This window comes from Aedes aegypti, chromosome 2 (genome assembly GCF_002204515.2).
Source record: "Aedes aegypti strain LVP_AGWG chromosome 2, AaegL5.0 Primary Assembly, whole genome shotgun sequence".
Classification (NCBI taxonomy): Eukaryota; Metazoa; Arthropoda; class Insecta; order Diptera; family Culicidae; genus Aedes; species Aedes aegypti.
Window position 1 is genome coordinate 23557477 of NC_035108.1, and position 18131 is coordinate 23575607.

At 36.2% G+C, this 18131-nt stretch overlaps 1 protein-coding gene across 9 annotated transcripts in view; it reads right to left on the bottom strand.

The window, feature by feature from the left end:
- Nucleotides 1-14418, bottom strand: part of LOC5571255 (potassium voltage-gated channel subfamily H member 6) — a 529023-nt gene extending 514605 nt beyond the window's left edge. For all 9 annotated transcript variants that reach the window (XM_021840247.1, XM_021840253.1, XM_021840246.1 and 6 more), the window contains exon 1: nucleotides 13682-14418. The gene's annotated coding sequence lies outside the window, so the exon portion shown is untranslated. The remainder of the gene's footprint in view (nucleotides 1-13681) is intronic.
- Nucleotides 14419-18131: the final 3713 nt, after the last annotated feature.

The window sequence follows — 18131 nt, forward strand, 5'->3', positions numbered from 1 at the left end:
AGAAACAATTCGTGAAACATTTCCTGTGTAAAAAAAAGATAGGATTCTGGAGACACGTTCCAGAAAACACTTTGAGATATTGCTGACGGTTCGTTGGAGATATTCAAGGTATTTCAAGGAAAAATTTCTGGGAAAAATCCCTCGAGTGATTATTGAAAAAAAAAAAAACTTTGAAGTATCGAAAAAAACATCAAGTGGAATCCTAGAAGGCATTCCCAACTAACATTCACTCATTTAACAAACACCCATATGGCAGTTTTATTCAGCATCATGTTTAATAACATTTTAATAATTTTCATGGCCAATCTTTGTTCAGGCGTTGTTCACACAAATTTGGAGAAACTTTAAAGCATGTCGTTGAATTCCATCTTTATTTTTCAGCTTTGAAAACGTTTTACAAGCATTTAGTTCAGCTTTTATACGACTGATCCAAAAATAATTAAAAACAAATATAAAACAAAAAAATATTTTTCTGGCGCTTCAAAATGTAGTGTACACTGTTATCATGATATGACAACCATATTTAAAAATCGCATGGATACTGGATTTGAACTCGAGACCTTCCAATCGTCAGCGGTATGCCTTACCATCTGCGCCATCCTAGAATTGATGAATGAAGTCGTCCAGTGCACAATGTAAACATCTCATAGCTGAATATTGATCTTGTTTGAGCTTCTGTTCGACATCGTCTAATCAACACATGGTACGCTGATCAACAACTGAACAAGCATATTATTCAGCTGATGTTCAGTGCTGATCCAAGCTGAGTTCAGTCGGCTATTTTTAGCGCACAGTGAGAAAATTTATGTCAATGATGGTCAAAAATAATGTTTATTTACACAACGTGAAATCAGTCTGAAATGATTAAGGTGAAGATGCATCGAAGCCGAACCTCAAATTTTCAAGAGCACAAATCTAGAGAACCAGACAGCGCAGCGGTTCGAGCTGAAAACATAATCGATTGGTCACACGCTGGTGGTGACCAATCGATTAAGTTTTCAGCTTGAACGGATGTTTAGTTCTCTAGATTTATGTTCTTGAAAATTTGAGGTTTGGCTTCGATGCATCTTCACCTTGAAGGATTCATTAACTTAAATTGAAATTCATTTATCTTATAAATTATATTTGTATTAATTAATTATATTATTGATTAGTATTTTTCATAAATATATTAAGAATATATTTAAATAATTTGAAGTGTTCTGAGGACTATACGCCTGAATAGAAAAATGTTCGAATATTTTGAAGCGTGGGATTTTCTTCAGATATGTTCAAGTAAATCATTTTTCTTAGATCGCACTATTCAGTTGGAAAGAAATGTCATTTTCAATGTAGCTCGCTATAGATATTTATTGAATCAATTCTGTCAAAGAAATTTCCACTTTTCTTGTACGGAACAACATCCCGAGCAGGCGAAAAAAGCCTAGCAATAGCTAATTATAATATGAATAGCAGAAAGTGATAATAATCTGAGAGATATAATATATAAAAGACCTGGAAACGATATCGAATATTAACTACATACAAAAAATAAACAAAATTTTGATGTTTTCTTCAGATTATTATGTCAATCAAGTCAATATCACGCTATGTTTGTCAGTACTTCGCTTCTACTAGGAATACTTAGCTCAAATGTTTGTTTTTCAAAATAATTTTACATTTCTGGAGGCTGACCATGTTTATTTTCTGAACGACTATTTTAAAAGTTTTGAGAAAGCATAAGTTATAAGCTTTGAAATGCATTCGGAACTTAACACGCATTTCGGATATTTTGTCCATTTTGTGAAATTTAGCTATAGTCTGATCGATTTTACAAGGCTTATTTATTGCTGAACAATGTGTTTGTTAATCGTCATTTTGGCCTCTATTGGATCAACTGTTCTTATAATATACCGAAGCTGAATTCGGATTTTATAAGATACTTATCCAGCTCTTATTCATGATTATGTTAAACATGTGGAAATAGCTGAAGTGCGATGCAAGAAAAACGTTAGTTCGTCTTCTGAATATCCTTTTATACATATACATTTGTTTAGTGGAATATTGGCTTTTTAATGTCCTGTTCAGCTCATTAGTAAAACAATCTTGACTAGTCGAATGAGAATCTTTGGAAACGTTTAATAAGCGGCGATTCAACTTTTGTTCATTCTAATGCATAACGTTGAACATTGACCTAAGTTTGTGTTAAAAAAGCACCTTCTCAGCTCTTTATAGAGCAAAATTTTTATTCAGCTGTCATTACCATTATTGAACACTAATTAAACATGCATGCTTGTTTGTGGCTCTGAATTGTTAGTTGGGTTACTGGCAGATAACTGAAGTTATCTCTTATCAAATTCAATGATGTATTATTCCAAGAATTCTAGGGTGAATTTGTTTTAAGAAAACTTGGCAAAAAAAAACTTCAGAGTTCAATAATAGATTTATGGCACATTCCTCTGTGACATATTGCAGTCTGTTAATCGAACATTCCAATTAATTGTTGTAAAATTTTCGGCAGAAAATAAGACTCTGATGAACTATAATATTTTTTCAAGAAATCATACACGACGCAATTTTATAAATATTTAATCGATTTTTGTCTTAAATTGTAAATAATTTTATTCGACATGTTTCAACATTGTATGTTCTATATAGTACTATTGCAGGGAGGAAGCTCCAGAATCATTTTCAAAATTTTATTTTGAATCTTTTCTGAGCTTTCTTTCTGGTATTACAACAGGTAGCCTACAGTGGTACAGCATACAACATGGTTGGAGTGAAAGTTTTTTGAAGATCAAAAGCACACACAAACTTTTGATTTTCTGTTCATATGTGGATACAGACATTTCATATACTAGTAACATTTGGCTTGAATGCCCTCAATGTGATTTTTCAAAGTTTATTTTGTATCTAGCATGAGCCCTAGATACTTAACTTGATTTGACCAATATATTGGAACCATTTTCACCATGACAACATGTCCACTTGAAGGTTTCACATAGAGAGCTTTTGGTTTATGTGGGACTATCATTGGAGTTTTTGAAGCAGTAGGCGAAATCTTCGATTTTTGCATGTATGAAGATAAAATATTCAAACTTTTTTTCTACTGCAGAAAACGCGCAGGTTTTATCCTTTGGCGGACAGGCCTGTGTCATCCGCAAACAAATATTTTTGATAACCCTGAAGTAAATGAGGTAGGTCAGAAGTAAAAAAAATTGCATAATTTTCATGCCGAAGTGCTGCCTTGAGGAACACCAAGTTAGAAGTGGAAGTTTCTTGATGTGGATGTAAAAAACTCCATCATCACCAGGGGCTTTAATTTTATAGATTTTTATTAATAATAGTTCTCACTCCTTCCAAATCAGTACCCCTAGAATTTTCGAAAATGTTCTCTTGATTGAGAAAGCTTTCGAAATCTTGATAAACTTGATTTTCAATTGGATGAGTTTAAATCAATTCAATAAGTTGGTAATAGTGCAGAATTGGTTTCTGAGATTTTTCCAAAATATTGATATTTGAGAGCGGATCAAGAGTTTAAAATCATCGTCGTTATCACGGATTCGAATTTTACTTCACATTTTGGTATTGCAAAGTCCCTTGCTTCAACAATGAAATTCGTTAAAGTTGCTGGAGTAGCATCAATATCAAGTATTGTTTGCAAAGAGGGTAACGTCAAGATGACCATCATTGTATGTTTCATATGTATTCCAGTTGGCTCGAAAATAATTGAAAGTTGAGCTGAGAGGATTGAGAATCGCTTCATGGGATAATTGAGAAGTAACAGGGACATGATAAGAATTAAAATCAGCGTGAATAACCAGTTGTGGTGATTACAGTAACAGTTACAGTTACTAAAGGTGCCTAAACCGGTTGAGACCAAATCGATCTTTGAAAGGTTTCTAGAAGAGGAAAAACAAGTAGGGCTATCAGGGTATTGAATTGAGAAATATCTGAAAGAACCAAAATTGTGCATTGACACTGCTTTCGATTTATTCCGTGAGCGATCAAAGGTATTAAAGTCACCAACGACAAAAAAAATTGTCTTATTGCGAGTCAATTTTCGCAAGTCAGTTTGAAGCAAATTAACTAATTGCCTAACGCATTGAAAAGACAAATAGGCAGCTATGAAAGTATGTTTGCCAAACTGTGTTTCAAGTTGCAAAAACTTTGGATTGAACTGACTAAAAAGTTGATGTTTTATTCACATATGAATGATGATTGCAACTGTACCACATGCTCCATCCAGTCGATCATTTCGAAAAACATAAAAGTTTGGATCTCTGTATTACTGTATTACGTCTACTGCTTTTCAATCCTTATTTAATTAAATGACGCACCGATTGAATCTTGTCGTACCTGTATGGTCCAATATATTTCCGGGAAATTTTTTTTTCCAAACAACCATGGGTAATATCATTGCTTGAGTCGTAGTTATCAACTCAATCTGATTTTTTCTATTGAGATTTGAAATTTATAGTCATGAAGTACAAAAATGCAAATCAAAAAAGGATCTCCAACGAACAAAGAAACCAGAACCAATTTAATCTATTCACGCTTCCCAACCGACAGCAGCCGACAAGCTTCGGTTACGAACCAATCAACCGTCCCAGATCGTCTACTAGTCGGCAATTGTACGTGGAACCTAGTTCGTCAAGTCCTTAGCAAGTAACTACGCGGCGCTACGTCATAGTTCTCCCCCTCCGGGTTCCATCATAAACTCGAAGCTGACAAAAGCTTCATGAGTTCCGACATTTCCGACCCCTTAGGCGAACCAAACTGTGAAAAGAAGAGAATTTCTTGGCCCGACGGTCGGTCGGTCGGGTGCACAATGGTCGGGAAAATAACATTTGACCAAAACTTGTTTTAACGTGATATTGTTAGATATGCGACCATATTCAACTTAAAACATAAATTTCGTTTAAATTTTAACAAAATGTGTATGAAAAGTAGGTGAATATTTCTAACATGATTTTTTTCAAACAGAGTTCTGAAATATATATAACAAATTAAATTTTTCAAACAGCTCTAAATGAAAACAAACAAATTTCTGCAGAAACAATTAAACTTTTTTGTAAACAATAACAATTACAAAAATCTTAATATATTTTTTGCAGTTTTGACCGCTTATTTGTATGGAGCCCGACCATTGTGGGGCGGTCTATTGCTACACACAACAGTCTCCAACTACTTGCCGATTGAATCGAGTGACTAAAAGGAGAGGTTCCGAAGCTAGTGGTGCATGTTGTGTGGGGAAAATACGAAAGGTAACGATGACGAATTACCGTCGAAAGCGGAATCAAGTGAAAAACACCAACCAACACACTACCACTTGACAGTAGGCGATTTTGCGCACTCTTTTGAAAAATTTAAACACTTTTCGCCTCAATCAGTCCCAGTGGGCTGTTTTCGGTGAGGAAGAAATAAGGGTATGGGGGAGATCTGAGAAGGAACTACTACAGTTGGTACCGGTTAGTGCTCGTTTACCGAGCTTGGCTAGTTCGGAAATAGGCAGTAAGGTTGTGCGATTTTGAATGCCGGAAAAAGCTGTCTGGATCGAGAAATAAGTCAAACGCTTTGAGTTCACATTTGCTTCGAAAAGTCATAATAGTATTTTCAGAAACAAAACAATGGTGTCGGGAAGATCAATCTTCAGATTACAAAATCTTTATAGGTATAATATATAAAATATAGTGAAAATTTCAGAATTGCTAAATAATCTCTCCCAAAATTATTTAAGATTTCTTTGCAGGACTCGGAATGAATCCCTCTTAGGATTCTGGAAGATTCCCTTTCAGGATTCTGTAAGATTCTCTTTCGGAATTCTGAAAGAATCCCTTTCAGGATACTGAAAGAATCCCTATAACAATCCTGAAAGAATTCCAAGATTCTGAAAGAATCCCTTTCAAGATTGTGAAAGAATCCCTTTCAGGATTCTGAAGGAATCATTTTCAGGATTCTAAAAGAATCCCTTCCAGGATTCTGAAACAATTCCTTTCAGGAATTCAGAATTACTTTCAGGATTCTGAAACAATCCCTTACAGGATTCTGAAAGAATCCCTTACAGGATTCTGAAAGAATCCCTTACAGGATTCTGAAAGAATCCCTTACAGGATTCTGAGAGAATCCCTTGCAGGATTCTGAAAGAATCCCTTGCAGGATTCTGAAAGAATCCCTTTCAGGATTCTGAAAGAATCCCTTTCAGGATTCTGAAAGAATCCCTTTCAGGATTGTGAAAGAATCCCTTTCAAGATTCTGAAAGAATCCCTTTCAGGATTGTGAAAGAATCCCTTTCAGGATTGTGAAAGAATTCCTCTCAGGATTCTTAGAAAATCCCTCTCATGATTCTGTTCAGCATTCTGAGAGAATCCTGTTCAGCATTCTGAGAGAATCTTGTTCAGGATTCTTAAAGAATCATGATTGGGATTCTGAGAGAATTCTTGGAGAATCCTGTTCAGGATTGTGAGAGAATCCTGTTCAGGATTCTGAGAGAATCCTGTTCAGGATTCTGAGAGAATCCTGTTCAGGATTCTGAGAGAATCCTGTTCAGGATTCTAAGAGAATCCTGTTCAGGATTCTGAAAGAATCCGGTTCAGGATTCTGAAAAAATGCTGTTCAGGATTCTGAGAGAATCCTGCTCAGGATTCTGAGAGAATCCTGCTCAGGATTCTGAGAGAATCCTGTTCAGGATTCTGAGAGAATCCTGTTCAGGATTCTGAGAGAATCCTGTTCAGGATTCTGAGAGAATCCTGTTCAGGATTCTGAGAGAATCCTGTTCAGGATTCTGAGAGAATCCTGTTCAGGATTCTGAGAGATTCCTGTTCAGGATTCTGAGAGATTCCTGTTCAGGATTCTGAGAGAATCCTGTTCAGGATTCTGAGAGAATACTGTTCAGGATTCTGAGAGAATCCTGTTCAGGATTCTGAGAGAATCTTGTTCAGGATTATGAGAAAATCCTGTACGTAATTCTGGTAGAGTCCATTTCAAGATTCTATGAGAATCCCGTTCTTGATTCTAGGAGAACCCTGTTCAGCATTATGCGCGTCCTGTTCAGGATTCTTAAAGAATAATTTTCTGGATTCTGAGAAAATCATGTTCAGAATTCTAAGAGAATGCTGTTCAGGATTCTGAGAGAATCCTGATCAGGATTCTGAGAGAATCCATTCAGGATTCTAAGAGAATCCTGCATAGGATTCTGAGAGAATGTTATTCTGTAGGAATCCTATTTTGGATTCTGAGAGAATTTTATTCAGGATTCTGAGAAAATTCTGTTCAGGATTCTAAAAAAACCTATTCAGAATTCTGAGAGAATTCTGCTCTTGTGTCTAAATCTCTTAGACGTTCGTGATTCTGAGAGAATTCTGTTCAGGATTCTGAGAGAATCTTTTTCAGGATTCGGAGAGAATCTTTTTCAGGATTCTGTGAGAATTCCTTTTAGGATTTTTAGAGAATCCTGTTCAGGATTCTGAGAGAATCCTATTCAGAACTCTGAGGGGCTCGAAGAAATCATTTATATCTCAGTGAATATTATGAATATTAATAAAAAACTAATCGAAAAATTATTTGAAAATTTTTAAAATTATTTTAATTTCTTAATATCAAGAGTCAAGTAATTTATTTTTATGGAGACTATGCACCATTTCAAATGGAGTTTGCTGTAGAAAATTTTTTGGCCCATCCTGTCAAAGTTTCTACTTTTCTTGAGCAGAACAGCATAACTAAGGTCGGCTTTCATGAAATAAAAATATCACTTCTAGGCGATTGAAAACTATTTCAACACTCAAAATGTCGTCCAACTTATCGATTATCATTTGAAATCTGCAGGAAATTTTAGCGAAATACGATTCTCTCCATTTGCTTCTATTGTAATTCAATGCTATTTAAAATGCCTCGAAGACACCCTCAAAATGTTGAGAAGGGGGAAAATTAGAAAATTTCACATGTAATGCGCTTTGAACAAACTTTGTTCAGCATTTGCACACGCATTATCTTTGCAAGTGTTCTCATATCTAGAAGAACACTTTTTCAGATCAAATTGCCAATCAATCAGGATATACGTATTTTTTTTGCTATCTAAAGAACCAGTCAACCGTTTACTATACTTTTTTTTATTAAATTTGGGGTAGGGATTATTAGAGTATGTTTAAGTGTCGAGCACTCGACACTGAAGAAGTCTGTAAATCGCAGACTTAAAACTCTAATATGTTGCTTATCTTGACAGATAGGCCTGTCAAGAAAAGCAACATAATAGAGTTTAAAGGTATTTGCTCACCTTACGAGTGATTTCAGTATTTTTTTTTTGCAAAAGCGAAGTTTAAGTTGTTTAAGTTCAATTAGTATTTTATTTTTCTCTTCAACCTTTTACGTTGAAAAATTGATCGAACCTGCATCTTTCGTAAGTGATTACCTGACATGATTGATACTTCTTGATTGATTCTTTCTTTTGCTAATATCGTCTCCAAATTAAAGAAATACGTTGTATTTCTTGTTCATGAAGCAAGATATAGTAATGTTTTATGCTACATAACAAAAACATGTTACGAACAGTGAATCTGTTTTTTTTTTGAATAATGGAAAAAGAGCATCTATGAAAAGAAATCGATCATTGCAAATAAGACCTTATAGAGAATCAATGTCAAATTGATTACTCGCTGCCAAAGTAGAAGGAAGTTGCTCCTTAGTTAGTTATTCATACCAGATCTTTTTCAATACTTACTAAGGTATGACAGAGTCCTACTCAAAAGGTAGAATACCTAAAATAATATCTGATGCATATTCTACAAACACCAAAATGACAATTTAATCAGGTATTGCAGAATAGTAATACCTAATTAACATTTTCAAATCAAAGTGAAAGTTTTCAATAGTTGCTCAATACCTCCCATTCAGGATTCTGAAAGAATCCCTTTCAGGATTCTGAAAGAATCCCTTTCAGGATTCTGAAAGAATCCCTTTCAGGATTCTGAAAGAATCCCTTTCAGGATTCTGAAAGAATCCCTTTCAGGATTGTGAAAGAATCCCTTTCAAGATTCTGAAAGAATCCCTTTCAGGATTGTGAAAGAATCCCTTTCAGGATTGTGAAAGAATTCCTCTCAGGATTCTGAGAAAATCCCTCTCATGATTCTGTTCAGCATTCTGAGAGAATCCTGTTCAGCATTCTGAGAGAATCTTGTTCAGGATTCTTAAAGAATCATGATTGGGATTCTGAGAGAATTCTTGGAGAATCCTGTTCAGGATTGTGAGAGAATCCTGTTCAGGATTCTGAGAGAATCCTGTTCAGGATTCTGAGAGAATCCTGTTCAGGATTCTGAGAGAATCCTGTTCAGGATTCTGAGAGAATCCTGTTCAGGATTCTGAGAGATTCCTGTTCGGGATTCTAAGAGAATCCTGTTCAGGATTCTGAAAGAATCCTGTTCAGGATTCTGAAAGAATCTTGTTCAGGATTCTGAGAGAATCCTGCTCAGGATTCTGAGAGAATCCTGCTCAGGATTCTGAGAGAATCCTGTTCAGGATTCTGAGAGAATCCTGTTCAGGATTCTGAGAGAATCCTGTTCAGGATTCTGAGAGAATCCTGCTCAGGATTCTGAGAGAATCCTGTTCAGGATTCTGAGAGAATCCTGTTCAGGATTCTGAGAGAATCCTGTTCAGGATTCTGAGAGATTCCTGTTCAGGATTCTGAGAGATTCCTGTTCAGGATTCTGAGAGAATCCTGTTCAGGATTCTGAGAGAATACTGTTCAGGATTCTGAGAGAATCCTGTTCAGGATTCTGAGAGAATCTTGTTCAGGATTATGAGAAAATCCTGTACGTAATTCTGGTAGAGTCCATTTCAAGATTCTATGAGAATCCCGTTCTTGATTCTAGGAGAACCCTGTTCAGCATTATGCGCGTCCTGTTCAGGATTCTTAAAGAATAATTTTCTGGATTCTGAGAAAATCATGTTCAGAATTCTAAGAGAATGCTGTTCAGGATTCTGAGAGAATCCTGATCAGGATTCTGAGAGAATCCATTCAGGATTCTAAGAGAATCCTGCTTAGGATTCTGAGAGAATGTTATTCTGTAGGAATCCTATTTTGGATTCTGAGAGAATTTTATTCAGGATTCTGAGAAAATTCTGTTCAGGATTCTAAAAAAACCTATTCAGAATTCTGAGAGAATTCTGCTCTTGCGTCTAAATCTCTTAGACGTTCGTGATTCTGAGAGAATTCTGTTCAGGATTCTGAGAGAATCTTTTTCAGGATTCGGAGAGAATCTTTTTCAGGATTCTGTGAGAATTCCTTTTAGGATTTTTAGAGAATCCTGTTCAGGATTCTGAGAGAATCCTATTCAGAACTCTGAGGGGCTCGAAGAAATCATTTATATCTCAGTGAATATTATGAATATTAATAAAAAACTAATCGAAAAATTATTTGAAAATTTTTAAAATTATTTTAATTTCTTAATATCAAGAGTCAAGTAATTTATTTTTATGGAGACTATGCACCATTTCAAATGGAGTTTGCTGTAGAAAATTTTTTGGCCCATCCTGTCAAAGTTTCTACTTTTCTTGAGCAGAACAGCATAACTAAGGTCGGCTTTCATGAAATAAAAATATCACTTCTAGGCGATTGAAAACTATTTCAACACTCAAAATGTCGTCCAACTTATCGATTATCATTTGAAATCTGCAGGAAATTTTAGCGAAATACGATTCTCTCCATTTGCTTCTATTGTAATTCAATGCTATTTTAAATGCCTCGAAGACACCCTCAAAATGTTGAGAAGGGGGAAAATTAGAAAATTTCACATGTAATGCGCTTTGAACAAACTTTGTTCAGCATTTGCACACGCATTATCTTTGCAAGTGTTCTCATATCTAGAAGAACACTTTTTCAGATCAAATTGCCAATCAATCAGGATATACGTATTTTTTTTGCTATCTAAAGAACCAGTCAACCGTTTACTATACTTTTTTTTTATTAAATTTGGGGTAGGGATTATTAGAGTATGTTTAAGTGTCGAGCACTCGACACTGAAGAAGTCTGTAAATCGCAGACTTAAAACTCTAATATGTTGCTTATCTTGACAGATAGGCCTGTCAAGAAAAGCAACATAATAGAGTTTAAAGGTATTTGCTCACCATACTAGTGATATAAGTATTTTTTTATTTTCGCAAAAGCGAAGTGTTAAAGTTCAATTAGTAGTTTATTTTTCTCTTCAACCGTTTACGCTGAAAAATTGATCGAGCCTGCATCTTTCGTAAGTGATTACCTGACATGATTGATACCTCTTGATAGATTCTTTCGTTTGCTAATATCGTCTCCAAATTAATGAAATACGTTGTATTTCTTGTTCATGAAGCAAGATAAAGTAATGTTTTATGCTACATAACAAAAACATGTTACGAATCTGTTGTGAATCTGTTTTTTTTTTGAATAATGGAAAAAGAGCGTCGATGAAAAGAAATCGATCATTGCAAATAAGACCTTATAGAGAATCAATGTCGAATTGATTACTCGCTGCCAAAGTAGAAGGAAGTTGCTCCTTAATTAGTTATTCATACCAGATATTTGTCAATACTTACTAACGGAATGAGGTATGACAGAGTCCTACTTAAAAGATAGAATACCTAAAATAATATCTGATGCATATTCTACAAACACCAAAATGATAATTTAATCAGGTATTGCAGAATAGTAATACCTTATTAACATTTTCAAATCAAAGTGAAATTTTTCAATAGTTGCTCAATACCTTAAGCAGTCCTCAATAGCTGTCAAATACCTGACTGTTTGATACATACCGTTTTGATTCATATTGCGGATAGCTTCCAATCCAGGACACTCTACTTTGTAAGGAAATTAGTTCACATGAAATGTTTCAATTTTTGTCGTTCTCACTTCGAGAATTGTTTTAATGAGCATTTTCCATAAATATCTATGAAAATTTATAAAGCTCAACTGCCTCAAATGTTTCTTCGGTGCTTTAACGATTTATCTAAATTGATGATTTGACTTTTCCATTTATGATAAGCTTGAGCTGTCCAAAATTCTAATCAGTGTGCGGAATATGATGCAAAATAAAGGAAGCATCCGGAATAAGAAGAATGAAAAATCCACACATTTCTTTTTATTTAAAATTATACATGATGCGGAATCAAAATATTCACTCACCATTCGAAATTTATGTGTTTTGAAGACTTGATAATGTGAAGAAATCATGCAAAATATTTTTTTATCCTTTTTGTAATAAGTTGATGAAAAAACCGAATTTAGTACTATACCATTTAATTCCACTAGAGTTTGTATCCTTTGACAGATACGCGTATTTCGACCTCAACTGTAAGGCCGTCTTCAGTGTCGTGTACTAGACTCGACTTAGTGAAGACTCGACTTAGTACACGACACTGAAGACGGCCTTACAGTTGAGATTGAAATACGCGTATCTGTCAAAGGATACAAACTCTAGTGGAATTAAATGGTATAGTACTAAATTCGGTTTTTTCATCTACTTATAGGTATTCTACTAAACAGCTCGAAGATTTATTATCTTTTTGTAATGTTTTACTTCACTGAGGCCAATAAATATGAATCAAGACGGTAATACAAAATTGAGGGATTGACTACTGAATAATTCCTTATTATGGTACAGTCATCTCTCCCTAACTCGATATTGAAGGGACCATCGAGTTAGGGAGGTATCGAGTTACAGAACACAAAACCAGTGCAACTGCGATCCAAGGGACCATCGAGTTAGCCATGAAAACCAACTTTTGCTATGGTTCTCTAACTCGATATCGAGATACGAAATATCGAGTAAGGGAGAGTTAACTGTATAATACAAAAATATGGTATACATAGATAGATTTGTGTTATTTGTTCCTCCTCGGGTTATCAGTTATCTGGTTCTCAAGATATGTGCCCAAGAAATTTTAAGATTAGGCTTCTACTCATCTTCATCTTAAACACGGATAAGCATATTCCAATATCTTTAAAATTCAAAAAAAGTACATACGTACATATTTCCTGCCAACACAAAATTAGCTGTCTAACCTCCAAAGCATCAACGGCTATCGCACACCCTTGCCTTGCGGTCAGAAAGCACTGCAGCTCCGAATCGTGCCAGTAAATGCCTCTGGAGGTTAGTTCGGGATCGGTAAGTCTGATTAAAGTTGGATTGATGCCAAATTTGATGATTTTCGGTTAGTTCCGAAGGATCCGGCATCGGCAGCCTCCCTTTCACCCTCCTCCTTTGCAGCACCGAACAGCTACTAAGGCCTATACTTCAAAAGAAACTAAATTCTGAAAAACTCAAAAACGAACATTCGTTGCTTCGCCACTCGTTCGTCGGTGCGGTAGTATCCGTTGCCATATAGACGGGGTGGTATTTTTTTTTTATTTTTGTTCGTAACATAGTGCCATTAAAACGGCAAAATCGCTCCTCTATCTAGGTGCCCTTGCATTGGCTCGAGTCGATGTACTATCAAATTCACTGGTATAAATTTTTCATTACATAATAAGCAGTTTTTTGCGATGCGGAGAGAACACGATCAGAGCTATCGAACTGAAGTACTTGGTGCGTTGGAGGAAATGGAAATGGAATGTTTGGAATTTTAGATGTCACATTTTTGTTCCATCATCCTCCAGTGTCGAGCTGTCAGCTGATTCTAGCGAACGAGTATCGAATAAAAGGATGATGGATTGTCGTAGTCACAGATGCTCTACCTTTTTATGTATATGCTGCTGTGTTCGGTCCTCGTATTTTATATAATCGCAGTTATCCACGACTTATCAGCATCATCGTCATCATCAGCCGCATCCAAGCAATCATATGATTCACACTCGCACTGTTTTCCTCGTACGCTGTTGCCGCAGCTTCGGATTACGGATCTTCTTCGTGCGAAGGCATTCCCTTTATTCGCAAAACAATAGACTCGACTTGAGAACTTTCTGAAACCATCAACTGAGAGAAGTTAACCCCGATCCGAATTTGGAGCAGGGGTTGGAAACCACTAGCAGTAATTTAATTTCCTGCGCGGTTCGCACGCGAAACCACCGGAAACCGACGAATTCCTATCAATTTCGACAGGAAATATCCCACTCTTAACTCCTATACGATTCTTGTGTACGGCACACTGACGAAATGTAAAACACACCGAAAACTTTATACACACGAAAATTTCCACATACAGACGCACGCACCACACGTCACACGTCGTCGATTGCAGTAGGCTTTGAGGCGACAGACGATGACCGAAGAAGCCTTCGACGACGGAAACAAAGGAACAGGGGCGTTGGGAATCGGAACTTCCCCGGGTGCGGAAAAGAAAAACAAGAAACAACAAATCAAACTTTGGTATTGCTTGGCGGTACTCGGATTAACTCGGATTTCAAACGGTCGAAACGGAACAGGGACTACACCACCGGACGCGCGTGTTCTTCGTTCGCCAACTGTTCTGCATCAACTGAGCGACCAAGCGATCGTCCATCCGAGTAGACCGAGCGAGACCGAACAACCGAACGAGCTTTCGAATGCGGCTTCCACCAAAATACGTCATCGTTGCGCGAAGTTGCCGAGAGAAGAACCTTTTTGCCACCCCTGAACTCCCCGAACGTGTTTTCCACCCAACCCCCCTAAGGCACCGGTCGGTTCAATCATAGCGCAACACCACCTTGCTCTTCCGCAACGACCGAAAAGGGCTCCTGCTTCGACAAACGACGACGACAATGATGATGACGATGACGATGATGGTTCCACACTCGGCATTCCCATCTCAGGCACGTGCTTAGGATGGTTTACTGGCATTTTGCATGCTAGGGGTGGATGGTATAAAATCGAGCAGCAGGGAAGAGAGGCTCCAAATTATATACTAATCCTTCCGACATTCTTCATATACACCCTGTCTATGAAGGAAAGGGTTTTTCAAGCCGTCATTCATTTGATTTATATAATGAATATCTAAACAGATATTATCTGGGTAAGTGGCCGTATCTTTCCCTTAGCGTTTCTGATCTACGCTTGCCAATTCGTTGCATACTTGATCCGCCTACTTAGCTAACTAAGTTTCACGCCTTCTTGTACCATTCGGATCCGAAGCAAACACTATCTTTGCAAGGTTGCTGTTCGGCCTTCATCCAACATTTCCTGTACATCGATTCCTTCCAGCTTTGACCGCTTTTTGTATACTAGGTTCACCGTAGTCAGCGAAGCAGACAAATTGACTGGATCTCGTGAAAATCGTGCCTCGACTGTTAAGTTTAGCTCTCCGCATGACACATTCAAGCACTACAGGACTCGATTATCCGAAGTATCGATTTTTTTTTTCACTCCGGATAATCGAATTTTCCGGATAATCGAATGACTAAGAAAAAAAATTGAAATCTTCGATAAAAGAACTTAAATATCATCTCTCTTCGTTGTTTTATTTATATGATGCGGTGGCGTAGCCAGAAACTATTTCTAGGAACAGTTAGATTTTTGATCAGCATACACAAAATACACTTTTTCAAACCCCCCTTTTATCAAATAAATTCAAAACTGCAAAACCATTCATATTATATATTGCAAAGCCAAATTATCTCAGATTTATGCATAAAAATTGAAAAACAAGAACATCAAAAAACAAATTCTGGATAACCGAGTCTAAAACTCCGGATAATCGAATCCCGGATATTCGAGTCCGACCTATATTGAACAGCAGGCCCAAATTCCATCACCTTGTCGTAGCCCCCGAAGAGATTCGAGCGAACTGGAGTGTTCGCCCTAGATCTTCACGCAGTTTTGCGCACCGTCCACCGTTGCACAGTGGGCAAAAACCGACCCAAAATTGCACTTATTTCGTGCCGCTGATTTCAGGAGGTGGGAAGTAGCTATTTTCATTGAAAAACATGCGAGGAATCGAATGGCGCCATTTTCATTCACCGCACGCCATCGGAAGTACCTCATTTTGCCCCATTTTCCCCTTTCTGGTATGAAAACTAGAGTTTTAGGAGTTTATTTGTTTCTGCTGATTAAAATCGATGAATTATATAATTGAAAACCCATCGGCAAACCAAATATGTATATGAAAAATTATATTTTTGGACAAACTTGACCAATGTACCAGTTTACCCCTTTTTCCCCTATAATTTAGACATTTTGATAGTTTCAATAAATTCCTCAAAACTGACACTTGATTTACAATTCATAACTCGCAAATCCTTCCATTAAAAGTTTGCGAAATGGACTGAGGGATATATCGAACAATGCGGATCACGACGAATAGCTCATTTTACCCCTTTTTCCCTAATATTTCTTCATTTATGGCAGTTTTACGATATTTCATATTACTGCCGCCAGATTTTGATTTCAAACCGACAAATCCTATTGTAAAACAGTAGTATGTGAAAGCGGCATATGCGTGAATCATGGTTTACGAACCATGATAAATAGCTCATTTTGCCCCTTTTTCCCTATGATTAGTTTTATACGAAGGTTTTACTATATTTCTGAATACTGCAGTTAGATTTTAAACTTTAAACATATAATTTATTTTGTAAAATAGTATGGAAATTTGACAGATGCATAAATCAAGCTTAGCGTACTACGGTGAATATCCCATTTCACCCCTTTTCCCCTAAAATTAGCTTGGAGTAAAATGTAGCGTCAGTTTTGAGGATTATGAGGGAAAAGGTCAAAATGAGCTATTTTCCTTTACTGGTTAAATAGGATATATGTATATGTCACTTCTACTTACTGTATTGCGAAAGGATTTGGTAGTTTGAGTTGAAAATCTAGTGGCAGTAATGTGAAACATCGTTAAACTTCCATATGTTTCGAAGTGTAGGGGAAAAGGGGTAAAATGGGCTATTCACCATGATACGCTTAGCTTGATATATACATCTGTCAAATTCCCATACTATTTTACAAAATAAATTATATGTTTAAGGTTTAAAATCTAACTGCAGTATTCAGAAAAATAGTAAATCTTCGTATAAAGCTAATTATAGGGGAAAAGGGGCAAAATGAGCTATTTACCATGGTTCGTAAATCATGATTCACGCATATGTTGCTTTTACTTACTGTATTGCGAAAGGATTTGGTAGTTTGAGTTGAAAATCTGGCGGCAGTAATATGAAATATCGTAAAACTGCCATATATGAAGAATTATTAGGGGAAAAGGGGTGAAATGGGTAAAATGGGCTATTCACTGTGGTACGCTAAGCTTGATATATGCATCTGTCAAACTTCCATACTATTTTACAAAATAAATTATATGTTTAAAGTTTAAAATCTAACTGCAGTATTCAGAAATATAGTAAAATCTTCGTATAAAGCTAATTATAGGGGAAAAGGGGCAAAATGAGCTATTTATCATGGTTCGTAAACCATGATTCACGCATATGCCGCTTTCACATACTACTGTTTTACAATAGGATTTGTCGGTTTGAATTGAAAATCTGGCGGCAGTAATATTAAATATCGTAAAACTGCCATATATGAAGAAATATTAGGGGAAAAGGGTAAAATGAGCTATTCGTCGTGGTCCGCTTTGTTCGATATATCCCTCAGTCAATTTCGCAAACTTTTAATGGAAGGGTTTGCGAGTTATGAATTGTAAATCAAGTGTCAGTTTTGAGGAATTTATTGAAACTATCAAAATGTCTAAATTATAGGGGAAAAAAGGGTAAACTGGTACATTGGTCAATTATAGGGGAAAAAAGGGTAAACTGGTACATTGGTCAAGTTTGTCCAAAAATATAATTTTTCATATACATATTTGGTTTGCCGATGGGTTTTCAATTATATAATTCATCGATTTTAATCAGCAGAAACAAATAAACTCCTAAAACTCTAGTTTTCATATCAGAAAGGGGAAAATGGGGCAAAATGAGGTACTTCCGATGGCGTGCGGTGAATGAAAATGGCGCCATTCGATTCCTCACATGTTTTTCAATGAAAATAGCTACTTCCCACCTCCTGAAATCAGCGGCACGAAATAACCCAGGCAACCAGAATGTACGTATAACCAAATCACCTTTGGCAGACAATTAATCATCCCACAAAAAAAAAAAAAATTTCCATAAAAAATGCAAAATTTGCCAGTAAAAAAAACAAAAGTAAAATCAACAGAAAAGTTATAAATTTCCATAAAAAAATAAAGAAGTGCATAGAAAAAACAAAATTTTCCATAAA